Source organism: Pistacia vera, unplaced genomic scaffold, assembly GCF_008641045.1.
Source record: "Pistacia vera cultivar Batoury unplaced genomic scaffold, PisVer_v2 Contig255, whole genome shotgun sequence".
NCBI lineage: Eukaryota > Viridiplantae > Streptophyta > Magnoliopsida > Sapindales > Anacardiaceae > Pistacia > Pistacia vera.
Window position 1 is genome coordinate 478,704 of NW_022196063.1, and position 17,735 is coordinate 496,438.

A 17,735-nucleotide genomic window follows, 5' to 3' on the forward strand; every position below is an offset into this window, starting at 1 on the left:
TACAGAATGAAGCTTAATCCCCTGAAGTGTTCGTTCAGAGTATCCTTGGAAAAATTCTTGGGGTATATGGTTAACTAAAGGGGAATATAAATTAACCCCGAAAAGATTCAAGCTCTCCTTGATATGAGGAGCCCGACCAACCGAAAATAGGTTCAGAGTCTTAATGGATGAATAGCGGCTCTTAGTCGCTTCATATCAAGGGCAACAAATCGCTGCTTGCCATTTTTCAATATACTCATGGCCAACAAGAAGTTCGAGTGGACTCTGGACTGTGAATAGGCTTTCCAAAGCATAAAAGAGTACCTCGGAAAGCCACCTCTCTTGTCTAAGTTGCTCCCTCAAGAAATTCTTCTCCTGTATCTATCTGTCTCTTAGCATGCAGTCAGTGCAGCTCTGATTCGGGAAGAAAACAGAGTCCAATGGCCAATATATTACACAAGCAGGCGTCTGCTAGACGTTGAAATACGGTATCTAGAAATAGAGCGATTAGCTTATGCCCTGCTGGTCGCCTCCAGAAAGTTACGACCTTACTTCCATGCCCACACCATTCATGTATTGACCAACTACCTGCTCAGGCAAGTCCTCCAAAAACCAGAGGCTTCGAGTAAGTTGCTCAAGTGGGCGATAGAACTAAGTCAGTTTGATCTGCAGTACAGACCGAAAGCAACCATTAAAGGATAGGCTGTTGCCGATTTCATTTCAGAATTTTCTCACCAACCGATTCAGGAATCTGAGCAACAGTCCAGAGAAGTCACCTAGGAAACTATTTAGAACCTATCGACTTGGAGCCTCTATGTCGATGGATCCTCGAACAAGAAAAGTGTCAGGGCAGGTCTTCTCCTCCTTAGTCCCGAGGGGACTTGCATCCATGGTATTCTTCGGTTCAAGTTCAAAGTTACCAACAACGAGGCCAAGTATGAAGCACTGCTCGTCGGTCTGCGGTTGGCAAAAGAAATGGGGTCAACTGCGATCAGTATTCACAGCGACTCCATGCTGGTTATTATTCAGATTTTGGGAGAGTGTAAGGAAAAAAACATGATCAATTATCTGAAGAAAGCTAAAGCCGCACTCGAGTCTTTCAAGCACTTCACTATCACACAGATTCCTAGAGACAATAATTCTGTCATGGATGCCCTGGTAAGAATAACCTCATCGCTGGACTCAAATGCCACAGAAAGTATTCCTGTTTGGTACATAAAAATTCTTAGTGTCAGCTCGCCCGAACAGGCGTGGTTACAATCGAATCAGTTTTCTGGATGACCCCAGTTATTCAATATCTCCGAGATGGGACCTTGCCCAATGACAAGGTTGATGCAAAAACCCTGCGAACCAGAGTTGCTCGGTACACTCTCGTAGGAGATAAGTTATACAGGAGAGGATTTAGTGCCCCTCTTCTCCGATGTGTAACCGACGAGGAAGCAGACTATATCATGAGGGAGACACATGAAAGGATCTGCGATAATCACACTGCCGTACGATCCCTAGCTAACAAAGTTGTTCGTCAAGGGTACTACTGGCCTCTACTTCAAGAGGATATCTTCAACTTTGTAAAAAAGTGTGACAAGTGCCAACGATTCTCAAACATACCGCGAGCTCTTTCCCACCAACTAATAACAATGACCAGCCCCTAGCCATTCTCCATGTGGGGAATTGATCTTATTGGACCCATGCCAGCTGGAAAGGGAGGAGTTAAGTATGCAGTGGTCGCAGTGGATTATTTCACAAAGTTGGCCGCGATCATTACCAAGATGCTCAAAGACTTCGTCTTAAAAAATATAGTGTGCCTCTACGGAATTCCTCATACCCTCATCTCTGACAATAGGAAACAATTTGACAACAAGGAATTTAAGCAGTTCTGCGATGAGCTAGGGATTCATAAAAAATTCGTCTTAGTTGCAAGATCGCAAGCCAATGGTCAGGTTGAAGCTATCAATAAAACCATCAAGAATACTCTAAAAGCTAAGTTTGGCGCTGCCAAGGGTAATTGGGTCGACGACCTCCTAGAAGTCCTATGGACATATAGGACAACTCCGAGAACCTCTACTTTAGAAACACCCTTCTCGCTAGCATATGGTTGCGAGGTAATGATCTTAGTGGAAATAGGGACTGGTTCACTTCGGAGTGACATGTTCAATGAAAAAGACAATTAAGCACTTCTGCGTGCAAGTCTGGACTTAGTTGAAGAACATCATGGCAAGACTCAACTAAGGATAGCAGCCTACCAGCAGCGTGTGAAAAGATTCTTTGACTCTAAAGTCAGGAGAAGAGATTTGCAGGTCGGCGACCTGATTCTGAAAGAAGTCCTTCTCGGTAAAAGTGAACCTAGTACGGGAGTATTGGGGCCCAATTGGGAAGGCTCATACCGAATCGGTAAGGTAATACGACTGAGGACTTATCACTTCAAAAGGCTCAACAGATCCGAAGTACCGCGAGCTTGGAATGCTGAACATCTTCGCCCCTATTATTAGTAATTCCGAACTTGCTTTTTAATTTCCTTGTAAAGACCTCTTTTGAGTTTTGTAAATAAGACCACTCTTGTATGATTTTGTTCCTCGCATTGTTTTTGTCTCTCTGTTCGCATATGTAATGTTTGTGAAGTACGAAAAATTATAAGTGCTCACAAATAGCTAGAGGACATCTCCCTGTTCGCATATGCAGTGTTTGTAAAGTACGAAAGATTATAAGTGCTCACAAATGATTTTAAAAAAATGATCATTTTATTTATAAATTTCTAAGTATAAGGGAGCATACAAGGGCCATCAAAAGCAAGGTTGTGGGAAAAATAAAGGCAAAAGCGATCACTGGTCTTCGTCCATAGGCCCTGAAGGTACGACCTCAGTATTTCTAGGTTGGTCGCCAACCACCTGGTCAGTTGCCAGGTCCTCCGGGACGTACTCCTCCGGTTGATCCTCTTCCAAGTGAGACCCTAAACCTTCCTCCTCATCATCAGCTCTCGCCATAGAGGCCAAGATCCTCTGATAATCATCTAGAAGGTCGGTATGGTCCATGGTCGGATTCTTTGGCAAAAGGGCGTCAATAGACTGAATCGACTAGTCAGCAGCTTTCCTCTCAATCTCCAATTCTTGTCGCTTCATCTCTTCGGTTAATGAAGCGACCCACCCCTGGGATAATTTGAGGTCCGCTTCGAGTGCCTTCTTCTGCTTCTTGGAAGTTTCCCATAACTGAGCTCCCTCTTCCTCCACCCGTAAAAGAGCTCACTTGTAGCTCCAGCTCTTTCTCGCTAACCTCTTTTGTAAGCCTGACCACTGTCCTTTGGAGCTTTTTAAGCTCCTCTCCCTTCTTCTCCAGCTCGGTCTTCTAGAAGTCCATTGTGTTAAGAGCGGAGTTCCTCTCCGACATGTATTGGTTCGTCTGAACGACATGCAGGGTCAACTCTTCTTTCGCAGCCGCTAAGTCACACCTCAGCTGCGTGTTCTCTTCCTTTAGCTCAAAGAGTCCATCGACAGCTTCCAGTTGGACCTTTTGTTAGGCCAGGTGAATGACAAGCATAGACTGTATAGTAAAATAAGCAATCGTTAGACTGTCTCCATGAAAAGAGTAAAGTACAGGAAAGTTCTCGACGAGGAAAAGCCATCTTACCTAGCTTTACATTTGAACTGCCCTAATCATCAGGTCCGTAGGGTTGGAGGCCACGAGCTCTTCAAAGACTTTGGCAAGTTGGTATTCCAAAAGGCTGACCATCACCGGCTGTAGGTGCTCCAGAAGCTGACCCATAGAGTCCAACACTGGTGTGTCAGCTCTTGAAACAAAGGGCACCTCGCCAGTTGACCATTCGCCTTCTCTCCTCCCTGAAGTCGCGATCTCCCTTTGTCCCCTACGCAGACAAACCATTGTAACCCCAGTCGCGTGCCTCGAGCTCCCTCCCGAGCGAAAAGCCTAATAAGGCTGCGACTTTCCAAGCTGCACCCCCAAGCCCTCTGTCTCGGACTCTGATTCTTCGGGCTACAACACTCTTCTTTTCTTGGATTTTTGGCCTATGGTCTTCTGCTTTGGGCGTGCGACTGCGGGCTGAGAACGTTCTGCGGGTTGTTTGGTGGGTTGCTATGCCCCCATCTACGTTTCTTCGATAGGGGTGTCGCTAGGGGCTGCCTCAGTTGGTTCCGTGGTGTCAACCTGGGGGAAAACGAACCCCCTCTCTCTCAACGACCTTGGGACTTTGGGCGGCATAGTCGCTGCATGCAGGTACTGTTAGTAAAAGAGTTTGCTACATGCAAAAGCCAAAAATTTGATAAGATTACAGACACTTACGAAGTAAGGGTTTCAAAGTCGCTTCAGAATTGAAGAAGTCGTACTTTCTCAAATTGGTAGTTATCACAAGCAGTTTCACGTCGCGACAGTGATCTGGCAGGTTACCAAATGCAACTATTCGGTTGAAGTCAGAGAGATCTGTCAACCTAGTCGACTTATTTCCTACGAATAGACAAGAAAGATCATTAGAAAGTAAATCCCAAAAAGAAAAGAAAAAATTCACCAAGTACAAAAAGGGAAGACCTACTCGACTCCCTAAAGTGATAGATGTCATCATAATGAAAAAAGAAAAACTTGGTCTCGTATTTCCCGACATTGCTGGGGTAATTGAAAATGCCTCCCTCGATCATGGGTCGCTTCAAGAGGTAGTAAGAATCTTTGTTCTTGCTCTTTTTTAAATAGTACGAGCAAGCGAGCTCCAGCGCAGTCAGTTGGCTGAGGCTGTACTCGGCACACGCGATATACATAGCCACGGCTATCATATACGCGTTAGGCGTTAGTTGTAAAGGTGCGACCCCAAAGTGATCGAGGATCAACCTAACAAAGGGGTGGAAAGGAATCAGCGCTTTGTATTTGAATATAGCTTCGGAGATCGCAGCCATTCCCTCTGGCGGATTCTGAGCTATATGCCTCTTGTACCGGTAGACATCTACGCTAATTGCATATCGGTCTATTGCCTCTTGTATTTCGTCTCGAGTAGCTACCGATAGGATCTCTTGCACAGGACCCATTAGGGCATCTTGCGCTTGCGAGCTTGTCCCCTCATCCATTATGATCGCTGTAGGGTTCATCTCTTCTACAGTTTGAAAAAAGGGGGACATGTGGAGATTACTCAGTCTTTGTACATAATTTTGTACGACGACAAGAAAGAGCAAAACCCTAAAAACCCTTAGAGACCACCTCCAATGGGTCGTACCCTAAAAATCTATTCCCTTACAGAAACCTACCATTATCGCCTGGTTAACTACATTCGAAACAGAAAAATGAAAGTGATGGAAGGATCTTCCTTACCTTTTTTGCTTGTAGAGGTCGAACTTCTCACTGTCATCGAAAAGTGCGCACCAACTTGAAGGATTGAAAATTTGGTCTCATGAGAGCTTTGTGCTTTTTCTGAGAGTATGAGTGTTGTGACATTGCTTGAGGCAAGTTTAGGGTTTTATAGTGGAGGAAACGGCGATTGATCTTCCCGAAGTCAAGCGACGTTTAGGCAGAATGCGTCTCTCGCCTTTGATCGCAACCACGTGTCGTCAATCAGCAAGAAAGAGTAACCGCCACACTTTGAGAAATTCAATCGTCGCGTCTCTCCGTTGAAATACTCAAGTGACGGCTCGATTCTCTCTTCCACATTAAATGCAATCTCATCCTCATTTAATGCCTTGGTAAGGAATGATGTTTCAGCATGGCTTGTATTTAATGCGTATCGCTGGGACTTATTACGCACAGGACACGTTTGTCAGAATAAAGGGTACTTCATTAATGGATTAGCCGTCAAGAGCAACGGATAACATCTGAAGAGGTCGTTAGAATATAACACTCTTCGTTGCATGTTTATTGCGAAGCGATGTGATTCCTTGCCTCCAGCAGAAATATGTTGTGTAATCAGGTCGCGAACCTTGGTTAAAAATAAGAGGTGCACCGATACAGCACTGAGTAAGGTCTAATCTAGGTCGTCGACTTCACGGAAGAAGACCATCTTAGGTCGCTCGTAGAGAAATGTTCTGCGACCTCCTTATAGCCAGGTCGGCTTGACCAAGTGCCGTTTGGATATGTCATGAAGTTCTCAAGGTTCGATCCTTAAACCTTAAAAACTAGGAGACTTCTGTTATGCCAGAAAAAGTAGGGTTGACATGGAGCCTCGTCTATAAAGGATGGTCAGAATTCAGAAGGGTTCTGCGCCGTCCAAGTACGGCCACTTCGTGCCTAGCGCAAGTGGCATGGCTCCTGTCAATGTAACAAGTGAGTGTCAGGCCAGCAAGCGGTTGGAGATCGCCCACGTGTCAAAGCCCTACTTTAAATCGAGGAAATCCCTCGGGCAAGTGATCAATGGGACGCAAAGAAATGTTTTGCACGACACCTACCCACTTATAGCTTTCATAATCATTACCTTGAACTTTCCACTATAAATAGAAGACTTCCCTCTCATTTGAGGGGATTAGCTAATTTTACGCTGAAATAGCTCTCACTCTCTAAACTGTAACTCAGCTCGCTAAACGCAACCTGATCACTCTTTTATTAATACAATAGTAGTGGATGTAGGATTCACTTGCGAGCATCCAAACCACTTTAAACATTGCCTCTCACCCCTTATTCTACTGAATATTCTCATATCACGTGTGACCTCTAAATCATTTTAGCATTTTACACATGCAAGTAGTTAGTGTCAAAATCGAGCATCAACACCATTTATTAATGCAAATTGTGAGTTTGATTTTAAATTTTAAGTAAAGCATTTTTCTTTTGGAAAAAAAAATTCATATATTTATGTTTATGAAAACTTAAAATTTTTTGGCTACCCCAATATCAAAATTTTGGCTCCGCCCCTGCCAATCTTCTTCAGTTCTTTTCTCAATCGAACCCAAGGCCAAAACTTGTAACTTTTTATCTCCCTCTAACTCTCTTAATTATTCCAAAAGATTTTATAAAAAAAATCTCTCTTTCAGCCGTGACTACATTTCTTCATATACATTTCAATATCTTCTTTTCAATCTCTCAGTGCCTATATCTCTTTACTGCCATCCCCCTTCTCTGCGTCAATCTCTACATTGTTGTTATCCGACGTGCGTCCCAACGGTTGTTTCCATCTTTCTTCTCGATCAAGCTAGCCATTCCTTCGCGTTAAGCCATTTACCGACACATCACCAAGCTGTAGCTGTCATTGTTCTATCTCGGTGAAGTCGATTAGATTCCTAATGGCTGTTTCTTTCTTCTCGTTTGTTTTTAATTCATCTCATCTTCACATTTAAAGAATGAATAATAATACATATACATCATTCTCATACAATATTTCTCATACAACATTATATGGCAAGATATGATTGGGTGAAAGTTTAATTTTAACTTTAAATTAGCCAATCATATCTTGCCACATAATGTTGTATGAAAATGATGTATGTGTAATATTACTCTTAAATAATTTTATTCTCTTCCCTAAATTGTTTTTATGTTGCTGTTAGGGTTTTGTGAACAGTAAAGGGTTTATTTGTAAATTTTGAGAATAATACAAAGTGTATTTATAATTTTTACCCGGAACCGGAACCTACCCAACAAGCTCCAGTTTCGGTTCTCTATATTAGTTAGGGCTGTTCAAAAAAATCCGATATCCAATCCTGATCGGCTCCGCTCTGATCCGAAAAAATAGGATATCCGAAAATTTGGATCGGATACGGATCATATTTTAAAAAAATCTGAATATTCGGATCGGATATTGGATCGGGATTATTAAAAAATCGGATATCCGTATCCGATCCGGATTATACTAAAAGTCTAAAACTACGTCGTTTTGCTTTTAAAATAACCCTAACACAATTAAACTCAACTCTCTCACTCTCAGTCTCTCTCGCTCGAACACGCACAGGCACAGACACAGTCACTCAAAGTCTCAAACTCAGATCTCAGTCTCTCTCGCTCAACTCTGTCAGATCTCAGTCTCTCTCGCTCGAAGTTGAACACTCACAGACACAGTCACTCAAACTCAACTCTCTCAGATCTCAGTCTCTCTCGCTCAACTCTCTCAGTCTCTCTCGCTCAACTCTCTCAGTCTCTCTCGCTCAACTCTCTCAGTCTCTCTCACTCGACAGTCGACAGACACTCAAACTCAACTCTCTCAGTCTCTCTCGCTCGACACTCGACAGACACTTAAACTCAACTCTCTCAGTCTCTCTCGCTCGACCGTCGACCAGACGGTCAAAAACTCACGACTCAACCTCTTTAAATCCCTAATGAAGCCCCAAATCGATCGTAAGTAAATTTTCTTAGATTTGCTTAATTTTCTTTTCCTTTTGAAATTGTAGTGTTTTCCATTATAATTGCTGAATTTTAGAGGTGCTAACATAATGGGTAATAGATTTTTTCCCCAAATACAGTTATATTATATATGTTGGATAATGAATGTTGCTATGTTAATTGTTAATGTTTTGATGTTTGGTTTGTCACCATTTTATTTGATGTTGTGGGTGTAATGAGTTGATTGTTGAAGTGGAAAAATCCAACCATTGGTGGGGCTGGTTTGTTTGATTTAAATAGAAGTGTTTTCCTTTATGAGTATGAATTTGTTGTTTGTACACTTGTTGTTTTGAATTCATTAATATTGGTTGGCATTTTGGAGGTTGCTAACATAATGTTGTCTTTATATATTAATAGGTTGAATTAAATTTTAGGGATGAATGATAAAAGAAGCATAAATTCTAGACTTATGTTTGTAAACTGCAGGTTGAAAGCATAAGAATTGAAAAGCTATAACAAGACAAGTCAGTTTATTTATCATTATTGTTTCATATCATTCTTTTATGCTCTGAATCTGTTGACTAATCTTATTATTGATGAAATTAGCTGAAGGCCCCAAGGCGGATGATAAGAGAAAGTCTGAGAAGTCATGCAGAGGTGAACGATGAGGATGATATGAGGAGGGCAATGGTGAGGTATAATTTATATGCAATTAATTTTGTGTTAATCCTAAAAGTTGTTTTTGAAATGGTTTATTTTTTTTTTGTTTGTGTTTTGTATAGAGGATGATGACGAGTAGGAATTGGCATGAAGATAGCATAGTCATTTAGGCTCTGACAGTGTTTGGACAACATATGTTAAATGTTTTGTGCTTCATGTTAATTTTTGTAATACTTTTATCATGTAAGGATGAAGATAACATAGTCATTTAGGCTGTGACAGTGTTTGGACAACATATGTTAAATGTTTCATGCTTCATGTTATTTTTTTAGATACTTTTATCATGTAAGGGAATTATAATTTCATTTTATTCTAAAATTATTTGATTTATTAAGAAAAATTTAAATTCGGATCAATTTCGGATATCCTATCTGATCCAATAATCGGTATCCTAAAACCGGATATCCACATAATTCGGATCGGATTCGGATCAGGAATAGCCTGATCCAAATTCAGATCAGATCAGAAAAAGCCCATTCGGATCGGATTCCGATTTGCACAGCCCTATAATAATATTTATTATTTAGGACCCGCTAGTATTGATTTAAGTTTAGTTCCGCACAGTTTGGGCCAAATACCAAAACCCGCTCACCCTTAGTAAAAAGTATAGTATTAACCTTAATATCAAAAAAAAAAAAGAGTCAACTTACATTACGTTATATTAGTCAAAACATTTTAGGCAGTCCCACACTTAAAGTTCTTGAACCAAAACTTAAGCTCCAAATCTTAAATTATCGAATTTCTACGAAGTTGCTTGGCTACTGCGGAGTTGCTTGAAAATGTACTGTACTTTTGAAAATACAAAGTTTAGAACCAATACAGACTTAATGGAATATTTAAAATAGCAAAAATACGCTTGAATGTGGGTGGTTAAGAACCTATATATATACACTAACTAAGAATCCTCACTAACCATTCCCCAAACAATACTTCTATCTTTGCCTATATGGCTTGATCAATCGCTGCAGTTCTTCTCGTTCTTTGGCCGGCTTTCATTTTTGGTTGATTTTGAAGTGAATTAACCAAAATTCAAAAAAAAAAAGATGCCGAGGGACAAAAGCATAGACAAAGCCCTTAAACAGCGACGGCGTGGACGTCGGTCCCAGAGAAGGACAACCGCGGCAGAGTGAAAACGTTGACCGTCAAGACCCAGTGACGGTGTTTGCTCTTTCGTGCTTCTGGTCTTGCTATTAGTCCTGGGCTTGTTTTGTTTTCTATATTTTCATGGGTTTTGATTCTCATGGGACGTAGTTCATGTGCTGTGTTCATAAGAATCAATATAATTTTGAAATAATATCATTAATTACTCTTATTCCTTTTACACGACAACGTAATTTCAATCGGTTTAAATAATTACTGAATCTTTCTCCCGAGTTGTCGCAGATCATTAAAAAGTGGAGAAGACAAGGTTTAATTTCTTTATCATTTGAATTGGGAGAGACGTGAACATACGATGGTAGACTAGAAATGGTCAAACTTCTAAGAGTTTTGGGCATTTTCAGGTGACTAATGGACTCTTTTTTTAATAATATATCATATATTTGTTCATATCTTATTGGATTTAATGGGCCTCGTAGCAATGTGTAAAGAGTAATGTTATTTAAGTCCTACTTGGTGGTGGCAACACGTGCCGCAAGTCTTAAATTTTTTTGGCACAGCGCGAAAATTCTGTGCCGTGGGCTTAGGATTTGGGCACATGGCCCCATGAATTTAAAAAAATTAATTTTTTTGAGAAAAGCCTATGCGGCACATAGCTAGCCCACGAAGCATACATGGCACGTCCCATCGAGCCATGGGCCGTGCCGTGGCTTGAGTTTTTGTTGTCTAACACGACACAGCACGGCCCATGGAATGGGTGCCATGAAATTTTGGCCCACATGGGCCCACCGCCACCTCTCCACCAATATCTTTCTAGGCTCCAGTAATATTAAAATAATTTTAAATTTAATTTACAAATATGATATTTTTTTTCCAAAATTACCTCTTCATAATATTTCTTTATAAACTCTTTGTTAACGCCATATCTGGCTTTTCTATCGCGTTAAATTTTAGTTTGAATTTTTTTTTTTTTTTTTTTGGGTAAGTAACTTTTTAATAGAAACAGAGAAAGAATATACAGAGAGGCCTAAAAAGATAGTCAACCTAGGTTAGGACAAACCCCTAAATTTTTGTCTTAAAGTTCCATTGCCATTTTTTTTCTGGATAAAATCTGAATACATATCTTTTTCAACAGCGTATTTCCTCTCCAATTTACACAAAAGATTTTTTATTTCAATCAACACAACTTCTTTAACTAATAAAAATCGTTATGAATGGCAATGAACAAGATTTGAAGTAATTATTTTTCTCATTTTCTTTTCTTCTTCTCTACAATTATTTTCTCGATGATATATAGTTTAGGGAGATGAGCGAATATGGACATGAATTTCCAACTTTTTAAAATTATTTTAATTATTTGAGACTTAAATAACATCTCTCAATTGTAAATTATCTTATTGCTCTTATACATGAGTACTCCAACTCCAAGTTCTTTTAGATTATAAAACGATATATTAATGTTAGTTGAACATGTGCAAATATTTTGAGTTTCCTGATAGTATTTTTATAGAAATTGAGTGAGTAGAAAGGAAAACTTGTAAACTCATTACAAAGTTGCAACTACAACTGACCAAATAGGAATATGATTTATCTAATCTAACTCAATGATATTCTATTCCAAAATAGTAGAAACGAGAAGAAGGAAGTCTTTGGCAGCTACTGATTTAGAATTTTTGAATATTGATCCAATACTTTTGCAATAACTTATGGTACCACAATGAACACGCAGTATAAAACTATGATTTGGATTTATATTTATATTTATATAAATAATATCATTTAAGACAAGGTATCATTTTGTTTTATATGGGCCTAAGAGAACCCAATTCTGCAAATAAAATCGGAAACCCAAACCCAAATACCTATATCTGAACCCGGTCCGAAATTACCCTTCGCTTGTTTTCGTCTGGAAGATCAAAACAAGCGTTTGTTTCAGTCGATTCAGAGCTTTACAAATATGGCTTCTTTGGACTCCGACGTTACCATGGTTCCAGTTAGTGAGGCATCAAGCAGTTCTGCTCCTCTCTCCTCTAAGAAGCCTAAACTTTTTGAGATCAGATGAGGGGCGCCTCGCTCTCTGGGCTTGGGGTAACCCTAACCCTAACCTTTTTTTTTTTAATTTTTTGCTGTTAGTTTCAAATTTAAGAGCTTAATGTTGTTTTGGTTGATGATGCAGATATGTTGTCGATAACTGTGCGATTTGCAGAAACCCCATCATGGATCTCTGTGGGTTATCTTTTCGAATTTCGTTATGTGGTTATTTTTTATGTTGGGTCTTTATGAATTGTTAGGTAAACTGGTTTTTGTGTTTAGGTATCGAGTGTCAAGCCAACCAGGCTAGCGCTACGAGCGAGGAATGCACTGTAGCTTGGGGTATGTTTTTTATTACTCTAAAAGCCTTTGGCTTATTATTGTTGTGGATGTGTATTCTGTTATTTTGGTTCTAATTATAAAATAAAACAAAAACGATGATGGTTATAAATTATATGTTAGTAAAAATACGATGTTGACTCAAGGTTTCTGGAATGTATGATTCAGTAATGTTGTAACAATTTATTGTATGTTTATTTGACAATTTTAATTGTTGCACAATATTTTTTAAACGATGGTAATCTTGCTTTTCGAAGTCCTTAGAGCATGGATAGATAACTGAATAGCTTTACAATTAAGCATGCGCACTCCTTTGGTGACCGTGATCTGGATTCTTTGCTTGTGCAAGCTACACAGACGTTGATGAATTAGGTATTCAGGTTTTTTGGTATGTTGCAAGTGCATGTGGTGTGTTGTGACTCATTCAAACTATAAAGACATTGAGAATTTGGATTATGAATGGAAGGTTTAGGACCTATTGAGGTTTGTACCTAAATAATAGTATGTTGCTACAATTACTATATTTCATTCAAGTACACTGATGTTCATGTTTACATTTTTGGAGAATCACCAGGATCAGCATTACACTGACAAGTATATAGTGGCCACAACTAATTAATTGACACTGAACTCTTTTACCTTTCAAAACTTTGAGATTTATGATAAGCTAATGAGATTTTCTAAGCTTTGTGTGGTTTCGTCTTTTACTTTAATATTTAATTTACCAGTACTTTGTTATGGATCCTTCTTGATCCAGTAATCTGGTAATGTTATTAGCTTTATAATTAAGCATGTCTGGTCATTCAATACAATGCCTCTTCCTTATTCATTCTGATTTGGTTCCTTGACTTATGCAAGCTACATCAACCAGGATTTTTGGTTTGGGGTATAATGTTGTAGTTGGATCTTGTGCGCATGTTGCCTTTCAAATATGTGTGCAAGCATGTACTTGTGTATATAGTGTGCATATGCATGTGTGTTTGTGCATGTGCATATGATGTATCTCTTGTAGTAGAAAAAATGTGTCTTCTTGTTCATCTATATTTGAGTTCTTGGCTCATACAAACTACAAAAACAATGATGAGGGTTTAGTGCTTCGGTTATCAAGAGAAGTTTGAGGAGATCATCAGGTTTTTTTATGTAGAATATGAATTTTCTATCTGTTAGACCTCTATGATAATATGATGTTACGCTTTATATGTTTATCTCAGATAATTGTAGAGACCAAACCTTGTTAATAAATAAGTTTGTCTTTCCTGATATATTTAGTTTGAATCGTGGCAGTAGGACTTATGTGCAGTCTTACAGAGTAGGAGAATCACTGTGTGAATCTGAGCATTACTTTAATAAGCATATTGTGGTCACAACTAATAAATTTGTTGCAAGACTCTTTAACCTTTCTAAATTTTTGGAGATGATAAGTTCATGAGATTTTTTGACCTTTTAATAGTTATATCTTCACTTTAATGCAATTTCTTAATACTTGAATATGGTTTTGTTTGTGCTTGGGTATATATAAAGGCTGTCAATGTTTTTTTGTGATGAGTAAATAGACATTATACTATCAGTGTATAGTGCTTCAAAACAATCAGGTATATCATATTCTCGATTTTGTTAACACTTCTATGGAGTAAATAGAATTGAAGGGTGATCTTTGTTCAATTCATTTCATTTAGATTGTTATTGTTGCTGTTTGACATATGCCTATCGATATGCACAGCCTTATTCAACATCAACTTATTTCTTTCCAGATTTTTTTCTTTGGTAAATCTTTTTTATGTATGTATGTAGAACTGTACTTAAACCAGGTTGGAAATGAAATAGAATCACATGTTTACCCCTTGACCATGGTTTGGGTCTTTGGTTATCACCTTACCTAATTTTCAATGTTCATAGACATAAGTAAATTTTATTGGTTGTAGCCTCTGCTTTTGGCTTCATCCTCTTAGTGACCTCCTAACATTCGGAAGAACATTGGTTTGTATATGTAGGGGTTTGTAATCATGCCTTCCACTTTCACTGCATCAGTCGATGGCTTAAGACTCGTCAAGTTTGTCCATTGGGTATGCCTTATGTTTCCTCTTTTTTAATGTCGATTATTAAATTTCATGTTGTAGTTTATGCATCCTCACTATTTCTATGTGGTTGTCTTGTTTGTGTAGATAATAGCGAGTGGGAGTTCCAGAAGTATGGCCACTAGAGCCTTCGAGTGTTTGAGTTGTTGGATTATCAGTCTGCTCTGTAGTGCAGATTTGAAATAGAATATTTGGGACCCTGTTGGCCCTTTTCCCAGTCAACTTTCTGTCAATTCTACCTGATGATCTTTTTGTGGTTTATGAGATCTGTTGGATATGACTTGGTAGTGAATGATAAATTCTCCTAATAGGAGTTATGTGAAAATTAAGCCCTATTTTCTTTCGTGAATTCCTTTCTTTCACCTCTTGATAATGTGTGTATATGGTATTTATTATGCCATGCATCTATATAATCGGGAGATTATGGTTTGACCAAGTGTTCGTGAAATTCTGATGAATGCTTTTACGGGGTTTGCACAGGTGTACTTTATTACCTGCACATACTTGTTGAATCTTGTATGTTCTCATGATTAGTTTCCCATTCCCAATGCTTCAGTAGGTTATTGGGGGTATCTTCCGAGATTTGTTAACTGTATTGCTTAGTTAGCTAATTCTTGATATACTACTAATTTGAAATGAATGATTACTTGCAGCTAATTGTTGTATGGTGATATATATGTTTTTAGGTATCTTCTTCTACGTTCCCCAATTCCCGTTACGAACCAGATATTCTTTCCTTCCCAAATTTATGCACGTCCTTGTTTTATTTTTGATATTAAATTTAGGTAACCCTCTAAATGTTCTATAAACAGGTTAAAAGATCATTTAATTAATATAACATTAAGAGTTTGTTTGGTTTAGGGAATGTTATATTAATGAAAAAATAGATTAGTTTGAAAATTATTGGCAATATTTAGGGAAATGAGTCTGTTTGGTTAGAATATATTGATGGATATGTTATATTAATATGTTTGGTTGGAAAGAATAAATTGATGGGTATGTTATATAATTTATTAAATTGCTTTCCTTTTTAAATATTAATATGATATTATTTTTAATAATTTCTTTTAACCCTTTTCGTTTGAGATATTGCTAAAACACTACAGCAACAAAAAAGTATAAAATTTAACAAAAACACTGTCATCGACCCCAAATTAGGTCTAGTCGATCGTGCGTCGATATGACATTTTTTGTTAAATCTATCATGGATCTTGTCAGAAATGGCCAGACAGCCAAAACTGATCCTCGTTAACGGTTGGAGATCAGGCCGTTGTTGGTTATATTTTGGTCGTTTGGTTGTCGTAGTCGTAGATCTGGCCCAAAATCGATTTTGTTGTTTCCTGCCATATCTGCGGTGATCTGGTAGTTTTCGGCTAGAGATCTAGTCGGAAACGGTCAGATTGGCTCATAGCTGGCCAAATCCGACTGCTCATGCATCGTTCTGACGGTTGATGGTGTGGCTGGCCGTTGGCCACCACCTTTGGATAAAGTTTAAAGGTATTTATGTCCTAAAAATTTTGTATGTAAAGATAAAATAGTCTGTTAGTATTTTTGCAAATTGTTTTTAAAACAATGACATTATTGTCAAAAAAATTTAATATTAGGGGTAAAATTGTAACAAAAATAAGATTATCAAGTAATTTTAAAATACCTAAAAAATAAAGATAATCAGATTATTCTTATATTATTAATGATAATTATTATTAATTTTGAAAGATTATCAAAATCTTATATTATTTAACAATCAAATGTGATAATTAAATAATATAAGATAACATTATCTCCCAATCAAACACAGGCTAAATAGATCTGCCGTTTTAAAAGGTTTATGGGAACTATAGAACCTATAATTCGAAGACATAATTAAGTAAATATAAATTAATTATTATCAAAATAAATTGGCTAAGATCTATTCGCAGAACAAGTCAAAAATTATCGTCCCTGATGCCACTCGGTCTCTTAACTTCCCAACTCCCACTGCCATCTTTAAAATTTTCACTGACGCAAAATAACAAGAAGGTCCCAAGTACCGCCTGATTTTAAGTCTGATCGTTTCACTCACCCTCGCCTAACGCAAAATAACACCCACTTACCAACCATCTCTCCCATACTCACGCCCTCACTCAAATGCCTAACAAGTATTTTTTAAACTAAATTAGGGATGGTAATAAAACCCAATGAGGTCAGGTACCTGGAAAACCCATTCTTATCCAATGAGGATTACCTGATAAATTCCAGGCTTCGGGGTGAGGATGGGAAAAGTTTTTGTACCTAATAACCGGGACGGGTATGGGGCGGATAGAGGTGTATGCCTGCAAAAGCCGGTACTTGCTCTCGGTTAATAATTTATTAATATTATTAGTACTTTTCATGGTTAATAAATTATTTATAATTTTCATTCGATTTATTAAACATATATTATATACATATGACTTGTATAAGTTTTTCTTCATTTATATATCAAAATTGGATGAAAACAATTATTAATATATTAATAATTTATATGTTGGGTGTGGTTTTTAATTTAAATAATGTCAGTTTCCAATAACAAAGTTTAAAATTGTTGTTTTTTTTTTTCTTTTAGAATGACCAATAGTTAGTCCAAAGACTTTCCCAATAATAATCCAATACCGTCTCTAAGGGCAGGTTCGGATATTTTGTTTGGTGTCCAGGGGCGGAGAAATCACTACCCGTACCCACACCCGAAAATTGCTGAACAAAAACTACAGCGTCGCCTGAGAGATTCGAACTCTCGCGGGGAAACCCCATGTACTTAGCAGGCACACGCCTTAACCACTCGGCCAAAGCGACTTTATGATTGCTGCTCACCTTTTCTTTTATTTATTCCAGATCATATGCATTCAAAAATCAAAATAATTCTATTGAATAGATTTCTTAATAACTGGATTCTGAATTCTGTAAAATCAAATTGATTCCCAATAAAAATAGCTTGACTCTTCTTTCACATTCATCTTCTCTTATCTAAACATTGATGGCAGGTTTTTTATCTTAAGGCAGTTGATTTTTTTTTTTTTTTTTTTTAAAAAGTAATTCGAAGAAAAATTTAATTTACATGTCCATTGTAAAGTTTTGTGAGTATATTCAGAATTGGCAGCCATTTGGGGCTTGCCCATGCTACAACTTTCTAGCAGATGTGCTTTTGACTTAAATGGTTTCATATCCTTTTCCCATTGAAATTAAACACAGAGAGCATTCTCACTGCTTTTAGTCTCTCTTGTGCTAAGGGAAAACGGTGCCCAA

At 38.0% G+C, this 17,735-nt stretch overlaps 1 non-coding gene and 1 pseudogene across 1 annotated transcript; one reads left to right on the forward strand and one right to left on the reverse strand.

The window, feature by feature from the left end:
- The first annotated feature begins 11,986 nt into the window (after nt 1–11,986).
- Nucleotides 11,987–14,903, forward strand: LOC116132540 (annotated as a pseudogene).
- A 2,300-nt stretch (nt 14,904–17,203) lies between these two features.
- TRNAS-GCU lies at nt 17,204–17,285 on the reverse strand. The gene has a single exon. It is a non-coding gene; the product is annotated as a tRNA-Ser (tRNA).
- Nucleotides 17,286–17,735: the final 450 nt, after the last annotated feature.